Raw genomic sequence first — 22,267 nt, 5'->3', positions numbered from 1 at the left:
TGCACAAGCTGGCACTGAGACATTCTCAGCATTTGAGGTGGCAAAATCCATCTAAATAACCCTCCAGTATAGAATATTTTAACACTTCCACTTACATTTGCAAAAATATTTATTGGTCAGTTGTGCTTCTGGATCCTCATTTAGCAAATATTCAGTATTTTTTCCCTGATGACCAATTCAGGAAGCAGATATGCAAGTCAATCAGACTTTCCCAGTTAGGGTAGGCATGAACTACGTCTTACAGATCTAACTGTAATACAGTAGAATAATATAACTACAATATAATCAAACATGCCCAAATGCACCTAGTAACATCTGTATAAAAATGTGTTGTGAAAGTTATAATAGAATAGAAATAAAATTGAATCTATTTTTAAACATACAGAAAACAAGAGGTTGAAATCCGGTTTACTTTGTTAAATGAATAGAGAAACATATCCATCCCTGCAATTACAAACTTATAAAAAACAAAAAATATAAATGATGTAATTATCAAAGCAAAATCTAATTGTTACAGTTACCCATCTGTCTAGACAGCTATAGGTAAACCTATTCAGTGCACAGTGCTTTTCAGTGAGGCTCAGCTATGATGGCTTTGGCAGAAGTGTTAAGTATTACTAGCTCATATCTTATTACGTAAAGAGTCATGTCACGCCAATACACTTACATTTTAGACAATGATACCCTTTTTATTGCATTGCCACACAGAGAATGTATTCTGGATTACACACTCTATTCAATAAGGGGAATAAGGTTAAACAATCAAAGGTGGGTTTTATAGCAATTTGATCATGAAAAGAAGGTTGAATGTGCGGTAATTATGTCTATTAAAGAATTAAACAAATCAGTAGCCAGAGCTATGCTCTAAATGAACTCATATTCACTATTAAAAACTGTACATCCAATAATAAGGAAAGCCACACGAGTCTTTTATGCAGTAATTGAAAAAAGTGGTAGAACACAAAGTGATTCTATATCCTGATACAGTTCTCTGTGGCCAGGATGGACATGCATATGCTGTGACTTTGTCAGCAGATTTAATGGGTAAAAGTGGGTTACACCAACTTTTGAGAATGGATCACTGGAAAGAAGTTAAACTCTCAGAAATGAACGATTTCCGATTGTCTGATTGGTCATGAATTTAACTATGAATAAGCAAATAATTGTACAAAAAAGAAAACTGTGAAAGTGTGTTTTATATATGTTTACAATTGCATGTTTTTAATCTCTTTTTTAGGTATGTGCCAACTGCTGATGACATAGAAATGTATAAATCCTATAAAGGAGATGTGAATGAACTGCACATAGTTGATCAGTACATGATGGAGGTAAGGTCTGTTGGTTAAACATTCATATTTCAGGAGTCTGAATCACATTAAGTCACAGTGCAGAAAATATCTCTGCTGTATATTTTATTTATTGCTGTTTTGCAAGTATATTTTGGGTATTCATAACAAACAGCACCATGTTTCACCCACAGTATCACATGTCAGATGCCCATTATCTTTGTATCTCACTCTGACTAACTCACACACTGAGCGGACAGACTGGGCAGCAGCTGGGACCGCTTTAGGCGTTATCCAGCACCTTGTCTTTACACCCCCACTGCTCAGGGAAACAGTGACACTATTCCCAGTTGATTCTATGGCTTTTGTCACCTACTCATGTGGGGCCTGGGACTAACTTTATTTTGACTAAAAGGCAGCTTTACCGTAGCCAGATATACGCTGGAAAATATTTTATACATACAGTACATATCAAAAGTCTGGAAACATCGGTTTATAAGTGTGAACAAAAGTCATGCTCTAAAAAAAGTCCACTGTAGTTCAAGTAAGAGGGAAAGCAAGCAAACCTCTACTAAGTGCACCTAAAAAAAAAGCAAAGAAACCAAACACAGAAACACAGAAATCATAACTGGTGACAAGGATCTGGAAAACAGTTAATGATTGCTGGGAAGCTGACCTGTGGCCATAATTTCAGACTGCTGAGGATTCTCAGAAAATTAATAAGTGGACTTGATGAAGGCAGAACATTTGAAATATTTACTGCTTAGATAAAGACTTTTATGTATAGTTTTCTTAGATGCCTTTTGCACGATACAATATATTACAATATTTCGTTTTCTGAGGTTGGCAGACATGTTGGGCTAGACCAATTGAACAGCATGAAACTGTGTTGGGACAGGAAAAATAGATACAATGCAAATAAATTATTTTTTAAGTGGAAAAAACAAACAAAAAAAGGTAAATATATATGAATAAAATTTGATAATTAAATCTTAAACTGGCATCCAATCACTTAAGTGTCTCTATGTGTTTCATGTAATACATAAACTGTACACTTGTTCACAGGCTCTTTTTTCTAAAGATCATTTTGGATATACTCCATAGTTTAAATTTCATTCTGACAATACCCCCACAAGACTGCGAAAATCATATTGTGACATCATATTATGATAATTAATATATATTTTTTACTGTCCTTTGTCATTCCATTTTGTTCTTTGTTGATTCATTCACATAATAACACTTATAATTCAAAAAGGTTTAAATAACCCAAAACATAAATGCAACCCCACATTTTAAATGCTATTTTAAATGTGGACCTTCTTCTAGCCTTGGCCATTTGAGACCAGATCTAAAGCTGTTTTGTGACAACGTCTTAAATACTATTAAAAGCGCTATATGAATAAACTTAAACTTCCACAGAGGCTGCTTACTTATTACTTATATTCAGTATCTAGAGAAAATATATTAAAATCTATTACTGAGATATTCTTAATATTAATTTAGTATTATTTCTATATTTAAGTATCATTTGAAGTGTGCCAGTTTTTAGAGTCAGCTGAGAACTGAAAAGTGCCCTATATTGCCAAGAACAACCTAAATTGACAAGAAAGCTATGCAACATGCAATTGACCAACTAAAAACTGCAACCACTAAATATAATAATAATTAATAATGAAAGTGTTATATAATCTCATCTCAGTAATACACCAATGTAATTGGTTTTATACTTTTTGAATTACTGCCAATTAATCAGTATGTGTTATTTCATAGTTCAGATGTATAAGACTGGGAGAATTATTAGAAACAATAAAAATGATTCTTTAATTTACTAAAACTAGTATTGGTACTGAATAGTGTTATTGGCCATGTTTTTGGCTGTCAGATCCAGTGGAACAAAACCTTCCAGTCTAGTGTACACTACACTATTTGAAGGAAATGTGTCTGGTCATGTTTAAAATGATCCCATATCTTTGCTCTCCTCATGTCATTGAGTATGTGTTATTTCGTAGTTCAGATGTATAAAAAGACTGTGGGAATTATTAGAAACAATAGAAAGTTATAATCGTGCAGTATAATCTTAATAATCTCACTGGTCTGTGAGTTTGCTTCAGAGTCTGGCTCTAATGTTCGTGGTCTATTCGTTCTATACTGTTCTAATTTATTACTATGTTTCAAGGTGTTCTGTAGAACACTCTCCCTCTAAAATATGATTATGTCTGGGAAGGTGAAAGACAGAAACCGAGAGAAAGAACGAGACGGTCGGTAAACATGTTGTATAATACTTTATAGAATATATATGGTATTTTTTTATAATTGTATTTCAGTTCTTACTTCTGTAAAATGAACTCTAGGATAAGATACACAATGATGGGGGGAAATGCTGTGCACTAGATGCTAAAAATCTTGTGTGTTTTCCTCCCAGTTGAAAATCCACACACTAACCTTAAATCTCTAAGAAGATTTAACTTGACAGTTTTTGATTTGGCGTCTGAAGGTACATCTACCCTTGCCTGGACTTAAAAAGCTTAAGTGAGATGTTAAAGACCAAATGAATTTCAGGTATTGCGTCTTGTTTTGTATTTGCTCTTTTATATTCACTGTAAAAAAAACTAAAAAACTCCCCCCAACCAAAATATCAATCTGTCTTTGTGCTTTATTTACTTTCTGGACCATTTCGCTTCACATGTGCATTTAGTTTAATCAGTTTTCACATGGGTGATGAAGGTTTTCCTCCAGTAAAAAGTACCAAGTGTGAGAAAATCAAAATAGTGGAAATCAGAAGGAGCAGGTACTTTCAAAACATCAAAACTGTACTTGCAGTATACCACAAACAGTCTGGCAACCCTTGATGCCATGTGATTAGAAGCTGGTATGCCTTGTTTCTGACTAAAATGATCATTTAATGGCCTGATTCATCAAAACACCTACAGAAAGATGCTGAGGTTGGGTCAGAATTCCTAATAAACACAATAAAATGTTCAGTGATTGGGGTTCAGCAATTAGAGTCTCCTTCTAGCTCGCAATAGTGAACAACAAGATATATAATGCGGCTATTGTGTTTAAGTGTGTGTATGTGTGTGTGTGTGTGTATGTATATATACAGGAGATGTATAACAGACGAGGGCGACAGATAGAAAGAGAATAACAGATATGTCTGACATTGTTTGTCACTGTGTATGACTTTCTCCTCAGCTGTGTAATATCCCGTACCTGAGCACACAGCTGGACCTGTTGCTGACCCTTAGAGAACTGCCCATCAGCATGGATGACCTGAAACCGGTCAGTCAAACTCTCTCTCTCTTTCACTCTATTGCTCACACTCTCCCCTCCAGACTTTTCCCTCAGTAATGGGCTACTATACATTCAGCTGTTAGCTAGGAACGGAACCAAATATGAATGCATTATTTGGAACGAACAGCTGATGATTACTAAACAGATAGTCCTCAAACTCTACTTTCTCATGTGCATACAGACACAGCTTTGTTAATCTGCCTATGGTAAGCCTGTGCACACTATATCTTGCAGAGCAGTGCTATAGTACTTGGATTTGATTTTTAAATTATGTTATAATAAAATGTTTAAATCTGCTAATCTAGTGGTTATATGATCTGATTCAATCCAGTTACCTGAATGCTAAGTATTGGCCAATTCTGATCAAATATTTGTGTTTTTATAGCTAATAAAGCCGCGTCATGTAGGTAATCTGCGGTATCACTTTATTCGAATGGTCCATTGTGGATGCCTTATAGATGCTCACTTGACATTCATCTGATTATGTACAAACCTTAAATCTAACCCTAAAAGGGAAAGGTAAGCGTTAGGGTTATTCAACTTTCAGGCTTTCAGTTGAATGTTAATTAGACTAGTTAATAGTTAATAGTAAGTTAATTATGTTAGATAGACATTTTAATGTTTATTTAATGTGACACTGAAAAGATGGTTTTAAATGACCTTTTTCACAGTGTGTTTAATAAGTTATATTCAAATACTGCAGTGAAGGTGGGTAAATAATAGTATACACTCACAACTGATATCTTGGGTTTTGAGGATTACTGTTGTGAAAATAATATTTTACAGTGTTGTGTATGCTGTGATTTTATTTTTTGTCTAAATCAAGTGCGTGAGCTTGCTCCTCTCATTTCAGAACCAAAGAAAAGTTATGCTTTACTGCTGCCGATGAAGAAAAACTATTGTTTGTAACCAGCGTTAACTTAAGAGTTCAAGACTTAGTGGTTGTGTCCTTCCCACATGGTTTCGGTGGTGCTGTCAAAAACTGGCAATTCAGTCACATTTTAGTCTGGAGGAAACCTGACTCAAACTCAGTCTGTCTCAAAGATAATGACCTGCACACAGGTGCTGTTCATGACTGGACTGATTAAAACTCCAATAAAGTACCTCAGTTTGTAGTGTACTTTGTAAAGTCACTGTGACTACTAATCTTTTGGTTATGACCTCCTGCTTTATAGATTGACCTGAGTTGTACCTGCCTACCTGTTCCTTGACCTCTGCCTGTCCTGATGACGAGTTTTTACTTAAGCCCTAATAAAGTTCATCTGCACATGCAGCCTGCCTCAAACCATGTTACATGACCCTAGAATTCTAAGCTTTAATTCTGTTTCCCCATGTCAGTCTAGAAAATATAGCCCACTTTTCAATAACTCCACCAAACAAATTGAAAAGGTCAAGAAATTTGCAATGCAAAGAGGTCTCAGTCTTAGACTTGGGCTTTGACTCCATCTTGATTAGTCATTCTCTTGGACCTGTCTTGGACTCAACAAAGGTGGTCTTGACCTTTACCTCTAAAGCTCAATCCTGGTCAGACATTTATATATACTCATCATAGATATATCAGCCTTTAAATAACTTATTTGAACTGTTCTTTTTCTGAGGGCAGAATGTGCTTACAGCATACTTCTTTTCTGAAATCAAAGATAAGATTATTAATTCAGTAATACTTAATATTCCAAAATGTCTTTTAACTTGTCGTGGCCTAGGCCTCTAAACTTTTTGTTAGTGTTTGACCGGTAGCTTCTCTGTTCCCCAGAAAGTGTTTATTTGACAGAACACAGCACAGTTGGAATGTCTAAGGAGCTCAGAGCTACAAATCAAATGCTTGGCTCTTCTTACATAGCACTTTCCTCTGAGGAAATCCATGAAGGATGATCATAGATTTACACAAGTCTGTAATGTTGCTTGTAGCCATTTGTGAACAACTGCAGATATCAAAAACATAAGTCCAAATAAGTTGTTGCAAACGTAAATGCTTTATTCGTAATCGGGAGTTGTAGGAGTTTTATGGTTGACAAAGATGAGGTTTGCAGGGGTAAAGGTAAAGCATTCACCCCCAAGATCAGTGTACCAACTATTAAGCATGGTGGTTGTAGCAGCATGCGCTGGGGCTGTTTTGAAACTGCTACATTGCACAAAGTGGCTGGAATAATGGAAAAGAAGGACTACTCAGTTTTAACCAAATGTTAGGTGTTCTGCATGCATTTTTGGACCCTGTATTTATATTTGCGGCCCCCTGTTGAACATGCTGATCATCCTCAATAAGAATAGTTCAAATAAATCATTGAAAGCGAGTACAGTATATGTTAATGTACGACCACAACTGTATTTACAGCACTAAACAGACACAGATACAAACACAGGTATGGGTATTTTATTTGACCCCTGGTAGATCCCTGCTTTCCAACAACACTTTTGATTCAGACTTTTTTTCTTCAGAGGAAAGTGCTCTGTAAGAAGAACCAAGAAAGAAGGACCAAGGATGCAATCATTATTATGCATTGTTATGGCAAAATAGCAGAGAGAGAATGTATGCATGTGTATGAATACCAAGTGATGTGTGAGTGAATGTGTGTGTGTGTGCGCGCACAAGCATTTGATTTGTAGTTAACCGTGCATTGCATTGGTGATTATGATTGACAGCGGACTCATAACAAGAAATTGAAAAGTTTGTTCTTGGAAAAACAATCTTATGCGAAGTCGGGCCACTTGTTTGTTCTGAGAGGATACCAGCATTGCACTGTGAATTCCTCACAAAGGTGCTTCCTGGCAAAAAAAAAAAAAAAAAAAACACTCCCAAAGAGAAAGAATAAAAAGCTCATTCACTAATGCAAAAGATAATTCCGGCAGACAGCAGGATCCTGGAGAAATAAACGAAATGGATTTGTGGGAGGGGAAAAAAAGAATCATGCATTAAAATGTAGTGGCTTTGCTCCTAAAGAATCTGCACTTAGAGCTGGGTGAGTTTTTTTTTTTTTCTTCTTTTTTTTGTTCTTTCTTTCTTTTTCTAATGGCCAATCTCTTCAGGAGTTCTTCAGGTCTTTTATTACAGACAGAAAGGTAAGGTGGGGCCGGGAGGGAGAATGGCACCATAAGCAGTTTGATAGCCTTTTCTTGCTGAGCGGAGACAAAGAGAAAAGTTTCTGCCTCCAATTCCTCTTCAATTTCCCAGTTGTTTTCGGAAGTTAGCCTTTGTTTGAGGCTCTTTTGTGGTCGCTGGTCTTTCGCATTCTCGTATACATTGTTTTCTGAAAGGGGATGCTGTCGCTGCGCTTAAAACACCCTTCATTGGATGGAAGTGCAGTGTTATGGCATTAGTCTTCTGAGTCCCCCACAAGCTAACAGTTTATGAAAACTTGAAGTCGGATGTTAAAACCAGCATGTGTGGAAGGGATTTGTCTGAGGTTATGGAGAATATACAGTGGGGAGAAATGCACTTGACTCAGCAGTTCTGTGCCATCCGAGGGCTTACATTCTAGCTCTGGGAATTGACAGTTATTTCAGCAGCTGCAGCATGTGCCCTTCTGTCCCTCTGTTGTTCTTCATGCCCTCACTGTGTCACCTATTGGCATCAGGCTGGAAGCATTGACAGTATTAGTGGAACAGTTATGTGGAAAAGCTTATGCCAATTGTGTGTATGTCCACAGTGTTATAAATGACATATAAATAGGTGGTAGTATAAACTCCATCCGGCAGCACTCAGAAGTTATTTTTATAATTTTATTTATATTCTTGGGGGGTTCTTTCATCAAAATGAATATATTTTTTTATATTTTACTTTCATTCCCTTTGAATGAACTTTTTTACTTTTTCATAAAATATAATATCTAAATTCCTCAGAAATAGACATTTTATAATCCTGAGTAGCCTCAATCAATTACTAGAGTCTCAAGGCCAGTCCATGAAGGGTTGGCATTCTTATTAGGTCATCCATAATACTCTGCACTTTATTTGTGAATTTGTGAAAAATGTCAAATTTCTGATCTGAATAGCTTTTAGCTTTAACTAACTAACTAGCAAGATGGCACAGTAAATAAGTTGTATTACCATGGGACAGTTTACATTCTAAAGCCTTGCAAATTGAATGTTGGATTAATGTTTTTTTTTATATTTAATTTTTGTTATTTATTTATTTAAAAGACAGATTTAGGATTTATTTTGCTTGCAAAAGCGGTGTTCCACACCTGCTCTTTATTTTTTTAGGTGATCTAATACTTCTCCTGCTCATTGACCTAAAAACTAGTTAAATATTTGTTCAGATGTTGCTGAAAATACAATATTTGCTGTCCCAAGTTATTCATAATAAAAATATTATATATATCATATATATATGATTATATTTGTACAATTCCAAATGATGCATTCATGTAAACAAATTCCAGGATATTATTCCAGGATTTTGTGTATATATGGGATTAACCACTGACATTTCTGTTTGAAGTGCCTTTGTTATGTAGATATACAGTTAAATGCAAATGTTTGGGTTACCCCAGCTAACTAAATCAATGTGGTCATAAAATATTCAACATATTTCTTCATCTGCACATGCAGTATTTCTTGTGTCACTGGCTGCCACACACCCCATACAGTTGGCAAGGGATGTTTTTCGTCAATGTTGCTCCTTTTCTAAACATGCCTTTGGTGGGCAAATAATTCCCTTTATACTCAAGTAATCATACAGCCCTAGTTTCTACAATGCCTCTAGCATTCCTAGATGTTTTTATACTTCAATCAGTGACTTATGTGATGGCGTTGCAGTTAAGGTTTTTTTTTGATGACTGCCGTCTCTGAATTTTGCACAGTGGGAATTACAAGGTGGATGCATAGCACAAGGTTTGAGGAGTCCAGGATTCTTCATCACAATTTCTAATCGTATCTAATTGCAGAAGGGTATATTTACTTAATTGTAAATTTGCAAAGGAGGCACAAACTTTTGCATACAACTGTACATGTTGACCGACTGGCAGGATCATTTACACCTTCCCTAATGGTCAACGGCTTCCCAACCCAACAAGAAAAGATGTTAAGGCCACAGAAAAGCTGCATAACTCACCAAGGTGTGCACCATTTGTGATGTGGAGCGCAGCTTCAGTAGTTGTAAGTGGAACGCAATCTGGCCCTGTGCAAAAAGCACCATGCCGTAAACAAGATGGAGCTGAGGCTTCTATTTCCACCGCTGACTCTAAATCCACAGGATTGTCTGACATGCTAGACTTTTTAAGCCCACCAACATTAAGGCGGATTTGCCCGCCATCTGACGGGCAGGGCGCTAGGCTGGAAAATAGGGCCAGCTCAGCTCTGGGAATGTAGAGAGCTCTCCAGGTGTGACCTGCTGTGTCTCTGCAGAGGAAGAAGAAGCAACCCCAGTAGTGCTGGAGTTTGGAAGTGCAGAGCTCCGCTGTGCTTAAGAGTTGATGAGTAAAATGAAATATAGAGAGGGAACATGATGATTGATGTACTGTGGATTTAACTCATTCTGAATACAATTACATAACAAATAACAATACATACTATATAGAACCTAAGAGTTTACAGTACAGTGCATTAATTTGCAAAAATACAAACTACTATACTATACTACTACCTGATCATGTGTTTTGCCCCCAGATCAGATCGGAGAACCCTAATGCTGACTGTCGGCCGATACCAATCTGATCCGATCTTACAGATACAGATAACAGCCCCGCAACGTGACAAGCTGTTAATTAACACTAGTAAACTTTAAAACTGTATTTTTTTTAAAACTTATTTATTTTGTGTAGCAACTTCTTAAGATGTTTTAAATGTTAAACTTTGTAGAGTGTGTAATATCTTATAACCTGACCCTTCTGCTGCCAGTTTCTTTTAAACCCTGCAGTCAAATCACTCTACGTGTGTAAGACTAAATAAGCTAAGATTAGGTTGTCTAGCTTGTGACCATTAAAAACGGCAAAAACGGCAGAAAATATACAAGTTTAAATTAACCTTTTCTGACATATTAAATCAAGTTTTAACTGCTGTTATATGTCCTTGATGTTGCTGCATCACGTTTAAAACAAGGCTCTGAGCCAAACTTTCCACCTTGCCGCCAGAAGCTCTTTTTTGAAAAAATACTCTAAACATTGTTCTGCTCAGCGTCTGACCCTATTAAAGTGAGCAAAACATGAAAGAGCTTTATTTTAACTGATACATTTAGTGGTGTTTACCAGTTAGCAGCCAAAACAATGCTTCTAACTCTCCAGTCTACCTTAAATAGTGCAGCAGTTACGTTGTGTCCATTTTAACAGCAGAACTTAACTGCGGTATCATGTAAGGTGGAATGGAAAGTTTAAGTAAGAGGACAATTTAGACTTGTTTTGGCTGCTAACTGGTTAAGCCACTGCACTTACAAGGATTGGGAGAGAATCAGGCTTTAAAGGCCAATACCAAAAGCCAAAAGACAATCAGCATCTGACATTTAGTCACTAGATTACGGAATTACAAATGTAAAAGTAAATTTATCTAAAAACTACACAAATATATCTGCTGTGTGCTTTGCTTTTTTAGATAAGCACTGTAGCCAATAGTTAATGTAAGATTGCATTCCATGAAAGAGAACTATACAACCTGTATGCTTTAATCACATGCACATTGTTCAGTTGCTAAATAATTTAAAATAGACTTGCTTATATGCTTTCTGATTCTCTGTCAAATTGGACAAAAGTACATGTTGTAGCCAAAACACTGACAGCTGTGCTAAAGCCTAAATTGTTGATTTTCTTTTCTTTTCATAGATAATAATCTCTCCTACAGTGCCTCAAACTACAGCAAGTATATACCATAGTTATGTGGCTATAGGAAATTGGCTGGGGAAAAAAAGAGTCCTATTCAGTTTAAAATGTTGAGTTTGATGTTTACCTGTGCTTTATTCAGGAGCTCTAGGCTTATTAGTTGAATTGTAGTGTCCCCGTAGCCATCTTTGCCTCAGCTGGTTGGAAAAAGTTCTAAGAATGTTCCAGATGGGATGAAGGTCTCCAGGGTGAGGCAGGTGCCGAGCACAAGGCCGAAGGACACACACTGAGCTAATAGCCAGATGCTATGTCCCTGGGCGATTGTGGTTCGCATTGTGCTGCGTGTTTGTATGTGCGAGTGCACCATCACAGACTAGTACTCTCACTTTTTTTGTGTACACAGCATAGAGGGCGCGCAACCCACTGATAAGCACCCACCACAAACAGCACTGCTCACCAATGAACAGCAGCAGCTCTGAGCATCACTGCAGGTTTAGAACAAGCCAACCTGTTTGCAGGAGGCCATCCTCAAGAGGGAAATCAGCTTGTTACTTGTGGAATTATTATGAATGCTAAACAGGCTGGTGTATCTAATTTACTGTAATTAATTAGAGGTAATGGATATTGCAGGTTTGGTTTGAGGCTGGTCCCAGTCTGCAGGTTTTGTAGTAAGAATTTGCGGGGGAGAGGGAGAGGAAAAAAACTATAAAGTTATAAAGTATCTGAAGAATTGGTAGTAGTTATCTGGCAGAATCATTCCCACCTTTTATATGTTCAAACTTTTAAACTAATTTATTTGCAGCGATCACAGCTTTAGGGCCTCAATCGCTCCACATCTTGCTAGAATGCTCGCTTCCTTTACATCACAAAAACCATCTGATTTATCTGTTCATTAACTGCGTGTGCGCTCCGGTATGAGAGCAGTCATTAACGGTGGCGCTCGTGAGAAATCAGTGCGGCAAGGTCGCATTGGCACCTGTGTTCGAGGGAGATGACACACTCTGGCCTTTCTGTTTGTCTTGCAGCTGATTAGCCAGAAGATCCACATGTGCCAGCAGCTGTGGGGCTGTGAAGCGTTTGTCTGCGTGCTGGAGTACCTACTGGCCATGGGCAATTACCTCAACCAGCACGCAGGCAAAGAAAAGGCCAAGGGATTCCGCCTCTCATCTCTAACTAAGGTAAGACCTCATGCCGCCTGCCACTGACCTCAGGGGGGAGCTGAGAGGACCAAAGGCTAATAAGACTTCTCATTGGCATACAAGGAAAATGCCGTCTATCTCCATCTTGCTCCCTCCTCACATCCTCTCATTTATTCTCTCTTTCTGGGCTGTACACTCCCTTGTTGTCTTTCTCTCTTTGTGAGTCACATCTAACTATATATATATCTTGACAAATGGAGACATCTTAAGTATGCAATATGCTTAATATCTGTCATTTATTACTGTTTTTTTAGGCATTATTACTTTTTTACTACAGTAATCTAATGGAGTTGAAACTCCAAGGTGCTCCATACCTTGGCCTACACTGTACTGAAAGGATGGGACACCATTCTTCCAAAAGACATTCCCTTACTTGGTGTTTTGTGATGGTTGAGAGCACTGGTCCAATGTGTCAGTCACACAGTTGAAAAGTCACACTGATGTTGTTTGACCTCTAAGTGAGCAAAGAAACAAGCTCCACCACAACCACCTTCAAAGCATCAACTGAGGGAATGTCTCTTAAAGGAATAGTTTCCCTCCACCTAGTATGGTTCCAGAAGTAGAATCTATACTAAAGCACATAAAAGTGGTTCCACACCTTAAGGCCTTGGTTGACGTCTTGCCGAGATGATGCTCTCCTGGCTTCAGCAAAGCATGTTTAAAATTTACAGCATGTTGTCCTTTCTCAATAACCTTGAAAAAACTAAAAACTAAACAACAGATGGCATTGGAGCTTGTAAACTCAGAAAGGTTTCGACAAAGGATTTCACCAATTTACCAAAGTCTGCATAATCTTTACAATGGTGCCGGGCAGTTATTTTCAGACATTTGAGACCAGGCTCTCAACTCTGTGATTGGGGAGAGACTATTTGATGTACTGAGGGTCTGAGGGTCAAATTTAAAATAAATATAAAATCATTTAAAATACATTATAAATCATTGAATAGTTTGTAGAGTTTGGCTCAAAATACACAAAACGCAACTTTGCGGCTTGTTCCTGGCTACTGCGCTTGCACCGATTGCCATATCGAGGTGGGGGTTTCTCTGCTCCCGAGCAAGCTGATTCGCTCATTTTGTTGAAAGGTGGGACATGTTGAGCGTCATGAGAACTCCCATTTATATTTATACAAGTAGCAGGTCTCCTCATTTATAATGTCACTGGCTTTGCACAACCCTTTGTTTCACTGAAACATCTTTGTCTTAAACAGGCTAATTACACCCTAATCTTTCTTTTTCTGTTTGACAATCTTCTTTGCCTTTTTGTAAGGTGTGCTGGGAATGACACCTCCTGCACGGTCCCCCAAAACACACGTCTGCTTTCACTAACTCTACACCCCTCCTTTCAAATAGTGCTTTTAAACAATGTGCCCACAAACCATTCTGGGCTCAGATAGGTCACTTTTACAGTCTTTTCCCTCTCTCTTTTCTTTGGAGTTAAAGGATAAGGGAGCTTGTTAGCCACCATCACCCCCCCCTTCCAACCCCTCTCTACCTTCATTAGTTTCATGCTAGCCCTGCCGTGTGCATTTGTTTTGGAATTATTTCAGGCCTGGCTGAGTCGTTAGCGCCGTGGCTGTAATTTGTATTGATTTTTATCGGCCGGCGCTGTGCAAATCCAGCTCCCTCGGTGGTAAGATTTAAGGGCACTTGCCCCAGATGTGAGAAGACTTCCTTCCCGGCTAATGAGCCAACAGAGTCCGCTCCATCTGCTCTGCCGTTAGTTTGCGTGGCGCTAGAACTTTGCTGGACTATTAAGTTGTACTATTCAAGGACCATATTGAGAAAACTGACTAAATTCTCTAGTTAAAGCTGAAGCAGGTGATTTTGTAGAAACCAGTGTGAGCTAGGTTTTTGAAAATATCCAGTTGAGAAAAAAACACCCTCTACTTTCAGCCCTCCTTTCTAAGCCACTCCCCCAAAAGGCATGCACATGGTCTGTTTGAAGAGACGTCTTATAAATTTTAGTTCCTAAAATTAAGACGTATCACATAAGAGATTAAATACAGTCATTTACAGACATTTGTTTAGATCCATTTATACATATGACACCTATTTCACTAATGTAGTATCAGAGCATATATAGAAAGCCTGCAGGTAAAGACAATAAGCGCCAGGTTCGAGACTTTTTTTTCATTTTGTTTAATTTTGTTTAATAAAAAAGTAAATGAAATAAAGCATTCAGCATCACTTAACATGCTTGACATCAGTTTACTCAGTTTTCTACCTCTTCTTGTTTGTTCATAAGCTGAAAGATAGAAGCTGTACAAGGCTAGGATAGTAACATTATCTGAGGTAACTTGGCCTTAGCATTAGTTTGTTTACCAAAGAATTGGCTGCCTTTCTCTGTGTACATTTCAAGTCACATGTGATCCACTGTGGCTTTCTGTGGTCTTGATATGGCTTTAATTTAATGTAGTACTGTCAAAATGGTGCGTGGCGTATTGTGGTGTGCTTGGAAAAGTGCCTTGAGTCATGAAGCACCTGCACGCATCGACGCATATTTGAACCGCCACTGCAAAATATATAGCGGAAACACTGACTACAAATAAACACAAATATGCAAGCTAGCTATACTCCCTCATTTGTAAAATGTCCTGTTCAAAGCCAATGTGGACTAACAAAAGATAAGTAGCATCAAATTACAATTACTCAAAACAAAGCACACATTGAAGTGAGTGAATATATATACACACTGCTCAAAAAAATAAAGGGAACACTCAAATAACACATCCTAGATCTGAATGAATGAAATATTTTAATGTAATACTTTGTTCTGTACAAAGGTAAATGTGTTGACTACAAAATCACACAAAAATCATCAATGGAAATCAAATTTATTAACCAATGGAGGCCTGGATTTGGAGTCACACACAAAATTAAAGTGGAAAAACACTACAGGCTTATCCAACTTTGATGTAATGTCCTTAAAACAAGTCAAAATGAGGCTCAGTATTGTGTGTGGCCTCCACGTGCCTGTATGACCTCCCTACAACACCTGGGCATGCTCCTGATGAGGTGGCGACTGGTCTCCTGAGGTATCTCCTCCCAGACCTGGACTAAAGCATCCGCCAACTCCTGGACAGTCTGTGGTGCAACGTGACGTTGGTGAATGGAGCGAGACATGATGTCCCAGATGTGCTCAATCGGATTCAGGTCTGGGGAACAGGTGGACCAGTCCATAGCTTCAGTGCCTTCATCTTGCAGGAACTGCTGACACACTCCAGCCACATGAGGTCTAGCATTGTCCTGCATTAGGAGGAACCCAGGGCCAACCGCACCAGCATATGGTCTCACAAGGGGTCTGAGGATCTCATCTCGGTACCTAATGGCAGTCAGGCTACCTCTGGCGAGCACATGGAGGGCTGTGCGGCCCTCCAAAGAAATGCCACCCCACACCATTACTGACCCACTGCCAAACCGGTCATGCTGAAGGATGTTGCAGGCAGCAGATCTCTCTCCACGGCATCTCCAGACTCTGTCACGTCTGTCACATGTGCTCAGTGTGAACCTGCTTTAATCTGTGAAGAGCACAGGGCACCAGTGGTGAATTTGCCAATCCGGGTGTTCTATGGCAAATGCCAAGCGTCCTGCACGGTGTTGGGCTGTGAGCACAACCCTCATCTGTGGACGTCAGGCCCTCATACCATCCTCATGGAGTCGGTTTCTAACTGTTTGTGCAGACACATGCACATTTGTGGCCTGCTGGAGGTCATTTTGCAGGGCTCTGGCAGTGCTCCTCCTGTTCCCTCTTTGCACAAAGGCGGAGGTAGCGGTCCTGCTACTGGGTTGTTGCCCTCCTATGGCCTCCGCCACGTCTCCTGGTGTACTGGCCTGTCTCCTGGTAGCGCCTCCAGCCTCCGCATTGATGTGCCATCCTGGATGAGCTGCAGTACCTGAGCCACTTGTGTGGGTTGTAGAGTCTGTCTCATGCCACCACGAGTGTGAAAGCACCACCAACATTCAAAAGTGATCAAAACATCAGCCAGAAAGCATGTGGTCCCCACCTGCAGAACCACTCGTTTATTGAGTGTCTTGCTAATTGCCAATAATTTCCACCTGTTGTCTATTCCATTTGCACAACAGCATGTGAAATTGATTGTCAATCAGCGTTGCTTCCTATGTGGACAGTTTGATTTCACAGAAGTTTGATTTACTTGGAGTTATATTGTGTTGTTTAAGTGTTCCCTTTATTTTTTTGAGCAGTGTATATAGTTAAAGTATGTTGAATATATAGACATACAGATTATATGTAGGATAAACAACAGGCAGGAAACTTGGTGTCACTTTTCAGACCTTTAAACTCCTTCAGGTTTCACCACTGTTGGAAAGCCACAACTGACACTCTTGTTTGACCGCTTGCTTTATCCAACCTCTTGTTGTTCAAAGCCTTTTCTACTTCTGTCTTTTTTGAGCGACTGCTGTTGAAAGGACAGAAAGCTACAGCTCCATCGAGTATCAGACAGCCTAGTGCAGCTGCTGTTTACCTGCTGGGCAACCAACACGAGTGTTGATGGAAAAAACTTGTCTGTTCAGATGCCATTAACATTTTTAAATACTGCAGTACACAGTATTATCGTTATACCACCCAAGCTCACCTTTTTAATACTAACTACTTAAACTAATCTCCCCAAAAATAAAATGCAAAATACATATTACACACATTGTACAACTTTGTGTTTGCTCAGGACTAGTGATCCTGAAAATACAGTTTTATGGAAAAGACTGGGCACCTCTGGATAAATTACAGGTTTTGTTGATGTTGACTAAGTGAAAGTAAGTAAACAAATCCACAAAAGAACAAGTTTTGAATGCTGCCATCTGTGGTCAAGTCATCTACTGGTAAAAAATGACAAATAAATACAGTCAACAATTTTGGCCTCCCAATCTGAGTCTCTTAGTGCTGACTATCAGCTGATTCTAGTCCGATCTTTTTGTTTCTATAAATAATACAACCCCACAACAATAAAGTAAACAGGGGCCTCAATTTATGTGCATTGACTTTATCATCTTACTCACATTTTCATCTTGTTTGGCTTGATGCCACATTTTTTTAAATTCAGTTTTATTTTATTGTCTTTATTCCTGTTTTGCTTTTTGTTATTATCTGGTGTCGACCTGAGGAGGAGTCTTGGTTCCTCTTAAGGTTTCTTTCTTTCTACCCAAGGGAGTTTTTCCTTGCCACTGTTGCCACTAGCTTGCTCAAAAGAGGCTTGGAATTGAATTGAATTAAAAAGTACATATAATCAGACATTCTGATTTATATAAACAAACAAACAAACTGATTTACTTTATTTGGTTGCTACTTTTTAAATGACTTTTAAACTCTATAGTGTTTAATATCTTACAATTCAGTATTTACCATTCAGCTCCCACTTCATTTACACCTCTGCAGTCAAATCAGTTAGTGTATGTAAATTAGCCTCCTCCTCGGTTATAAATGCACAATTCATTTGTGGTTTAGAACCAGAGAAAGAAGCGTGGTTCTCTTCCTACTAGAACAGAGCAGTTCCATGATAGTTTCATTTCTAGCAAGACGTAATTCAAGAGTAAAGAGGGTATCTTTGTTTGGTTTTGGCAGGATGGACAAAAATGGCAGAAAATAGACAAAACATTTTCTGGAAGGGAAGAGTTTAAATCCTCCTTTTTCTGACAGATTAACTAACACACTCTTTACACTGTGTGCTGGTTTGTTACAGTTTTCCTCTTCCCAAAACTTTCTGTCCCACCTTAAATAATGGAGCTGTTACGTTGCTGTTGAAATGTACACACTGTAAGTGCAGCAATATTTAAGGTGTAAGGGAGAGTTACAATTAGAATTTAGCTTCTGTTTTGGCTGCTAACTGGTAACGTCACAACACTTATCAGTTAAAATAAAGGTCAGTTTTGTTTCCCTCACTGAAATAATGCCACAGATGAACTCTGTCTAGGGTAGTTTTCGAAAAAGAGAAGTTTGTCTGCAGCAGCTGGGGATCATGTTTATTAATGGTGCCTAGAGGACACCAGATGGCATTCTGCTACAGCAAAGGATCGTCAGTGGAACGTAACCCTAAAAGCCGCTACCCGATCTATTAAAAATCAACATGGGCATGGATCAGATCATGACGATTCTATTCCCTAGGGATAAATCTCTGACCACCTTCATATGTGTCCAATCATATGTAATCTAATTACAGTGCGTCCTGGGCATGTTTACACTTAGCCATTCGTGTGGTCAAATGAAATAAAAATTAAAATATGCCTGTACATTATTAAATGCCTATATGCAGCCCAGAAAAGATCTTTTATGATGCATAAGTTGAGAACCAATGCACTGGTCTGGTCAGCGCATAACTGTTGCTATTGCTTCTGTTTCTGGGCACAGTGTCAGAGTGAAGTAAACTGCCATCCGTTGTTATAGCGAACTGGTCCTCTGGGAGTGGCTTTGGGCTTTAAATTGGTCAACAACATAGCCCAGAAACATCCCAGGATTAACTGAGCCTCCTCTGTGCCTCAATTAAAAGCTATCTGTGAGGAGGCAGCAGCACAACAGCTATATTATTAAATAGTAAAAACAGATCTACAAAGATACCCATGTTGACCATGTACGGTAGACAAAAGCGTTATTAATCATTAGTTTAATTACATGTTGGATTGCTTATTTTTAGAGGATTTAACCTTTAGACGTTAGTTATTGATGGTGATAAAAACATTCTAGGGAAAGTTCATCTTGTAATCTCTCAGTCAAGAGTGCATTTGTGTCTGTTGAAAGAAAAAAAAACTTTGGTTATATAATTTCTAGACAAAGAGACAAACTTGCAGATTCGGGACTCGAGATGTAAATTAAACCAGAAAATAATTCATGATGTGACTTTGTAATTAGTAATAATGTAGAAATGCATTGTGACATTGTGATATGGCTATGAAAAATGTAACCATGTGCATTGCAGGGAAGTAAGAGTGCATTGTAAAGAATAGGCATTCTGTTCATTTATCTAATGCAGTTGCAGCGTACACCAAAGTTTGCAAGTTTACACAACCTACCCCAACCATCAATTAGGGTTGGTACCGAAGTTGTTACTTTTAAGGGTACCAACAGAATTGCATCAGTACTACCAAGTACTGATTTAAGTCAAATCAGTCTGTGCCAAATTGCAGTTCCAGTAGCACATAGTCAGGGCAGTGGCGAGCTGAAAGCAGTCTTAAGTGTGGTTGCATTTTTAAAAACTTGATACAAACAACTATCTTTGCAATATTTCTAGAAATGCTAGAAATGCAAAGCTAGCCGTGGAGCAAAAACCTGGTCAAACACAAAATAAATCTAAAAGCTGAAAAGTGTCATATAAGAAACGTTTACGTGTACGATATATCATGTTTTATTTTGTGTGGTGTGTAAAATGTTATAAATAAATTAAATGTTGACATTTGGACTTTTTTTACAACTGAAATGACAAATTTATTATCATAGATAATAATAGATTTACAATAGATAGTAAAGTACCAAAAATCTGTACTGTTGGCTACCGGTACTTAATTCCAGGTATCTGGTATCAATTCAAATGTGACCAGTACCCAACCCTGCCATCAACCCACTCCTGCATTGGTTATGTCATGCCACACTCTTCTTGCCACCCAGCTCTAGTGTTGTTTGTAAATTGTGCAGCAACATGATTACAGTAATCATTGTTCATTTTTCTTAGGAATATTGAATTGTGAATCTAATTTTGTTAATCAAATTAAATCACAGCCTTTCATTACAAGGCTAGTAATTAGCTGTGTAATTATGTAATTACACAGGATTTTACTTTGACCAAAAATGTGCACATACCACATAAAACATTATTCCTGCCTTCTACATACATTTACACTTAAACTCCCACCTCTTTATTGCTAATGTCTGGGCTCATAAATGCAACCCCTAAATGTTTTTTAACAGGATGCACAGATAAATTAATAGATTCAGGCGGTTCTCCCAAGGATTATCCTGCCCGCTTCTCTACATTTACATACTGCAGTTAGCAGCGTGCTGATCCCGAAGTAGCAATGGCAGCAACTCTGTTCTACCTCTAACAACCATGTAAAGCATCACAATGATATTGAAACTAAATGGGAAGTCATTTTAGGGTGAAAATGAAGGTGTTGCTTTAATTACCAGGTTCTGTTTTGTATCAGAGCAGACTAATTGTGCTGGATGCTGCCTCTCAGTTCCTTGCCTTCCCTGCCCTACCTCTCAAAATAAAATAGAATTCAAAATAAATAGATAGATACTTTATTGATCCCAAAGGAAATGTAACGTGTTCACACTGCCCATGAAAGTCATATGTGCTACGAACCACTTGCCACCTGCCAACATATAACAAACTGTCATGGGGTGTCCCTAGCCTAATGGCATTTACCCAATGTGGAAGTAAGGTGTCTGGGGCTAAGGTGAGTGAATGTGAGCTGAAAGGGGGTCCACCCAAGCATGGAGAGAAAGTTCAAAAGGGTAGGATGATAAATGCGACTAAAGGATGCAACAGTACCCAGTTGGCTTGGAGAGGGATTCTGAGGCTTCTTAGCTCCACTACCTTGAGTACCACTAAGCCTCCCTCCTGCACCAGCTCTCAATACAAATCTAGAGGCCGCCTTCTGAAGACAGGCCTCTTCTTTGACCACGGTCACAGAAATGTAGCACTTACTAGCAGTTTTACACGCTCAAACAATAGTTTTTCCCTTTCCTGAACAAAAACATTAATTGTCTCCTTTTTGTGACACTAGATTGTCAAGCAAGTCTCATGCAGACAAAAGTATGCTAGCTGTAAACACTGTATGTTGTGCTTAAACAGCAACTACACATGTAGCATTGATCACATACCTGTCTGTACTTTTTGTCAAACTTATTTGAGTTAACAGGCCAATTACACACAGTCAAATATTAAGGGGCTGTACTGATTTTTATTGGTTTTTTTGTCCACTTTAGGAAATAGGCCCATTCTAGTTTACTGATGGAAAACTACATATGTTTATTACGTTTTGGCTGAAGTGGCTAATTGACTGACAATTGGGCCACTGACTGACAGTCTACACTACACTAAAGTTGCACATGCAGCCTCTGTCAAAGCTATAATATGATTGCGTCCCAATAAGCATATTCATGTCCCACTAACAGTCTGTGATTGTTTCAATTCTGCAGGTTCACACAGTGCTTTAAAAAAGGGGTTGGTAACATCTTTGGAGAACATCTTCGTTAGGTACCAGTAAAAACATTAGTAAATTCCACATTTGGTGGAAAACAAACTGTGCACTGTAAATAAATAGTGAAGTGTATAAGTAGTAGTTTGCTAGTATGACCCATGCCTTTGAGAACTGGAACAGGGAGGTGGACTTTTGTAGGCTGGAGTTCGGAACTTTTAGGTAGATGCGTGAAGTCGAAGCCCCTCCCGTGAGAGATGAGAAAAAAGGTGACGAGGGGAGGAGATAGTGAGGTGAAGTGTGCAAAGTTGTTTGATGCAATGATGGAGTGAGAATGAGGGTTTATACAGGGCTGAGTAGGAGGAGTTTGGAGCGTCAACCATTATCCAAAGCTATTATGTCATAAGTCCACTTTGTGTAAGCAAAGTAATTTTAGCTATTATTTTAGCAATTAATTGCCATTGGTGTTGGACACGGATAGAATTAGGACTCTGCCTTTAACCCATCCGTGCAGTGAACACACACATACACACTAGATACAGTGGGCACACATGCACCTTCGCTGCAGCACCCAGAGGCCACAAGGACACAGCTT

The 22,267-nt window shown here is 38.6% G+C and overlaps 1 long non-coding RNA gene across 1 annotated transcript; it reads left to right on the top strand.

Moving 5' to 3' along the window:
• Positions 1-1,243: 1,243 nt before the first annotated feature.
• On the top strand, positions 1,244-12,431 carry LOC140576636 (uncharacterized). Its single transcript, XR_011981742.1, has 3 exons — positions 1,244-1,328; positions 4,482-4,568; positions 12,352-12,431. It is a non-coding gene; the product is annotated as an uncharacterized lncRNA (long non-coding RNA).
• Positions 12,432-22,267: the final 9,836 nt, after the last annotated feature.

This window comes from Salminus brasiliensis, chromosome 14 (genome assembly GCF_030463535.1).
Source record: "Salminus brasiliensis chromosome 14, fSalBra1.hap2, whole genome shotgun sequence".
NCBI classification, from domain to species: Eukaryota; Metazoa; Chordata; class Actinopteri; order Characiformes; family Bryconidae; genus Salminus; species Salminus brasiliensis.
The sequence above is the reverse complement of the archived record's forward strand: the minus strand, read 5'-3'. Positions and strand labels throughout refer to the sequence as shown.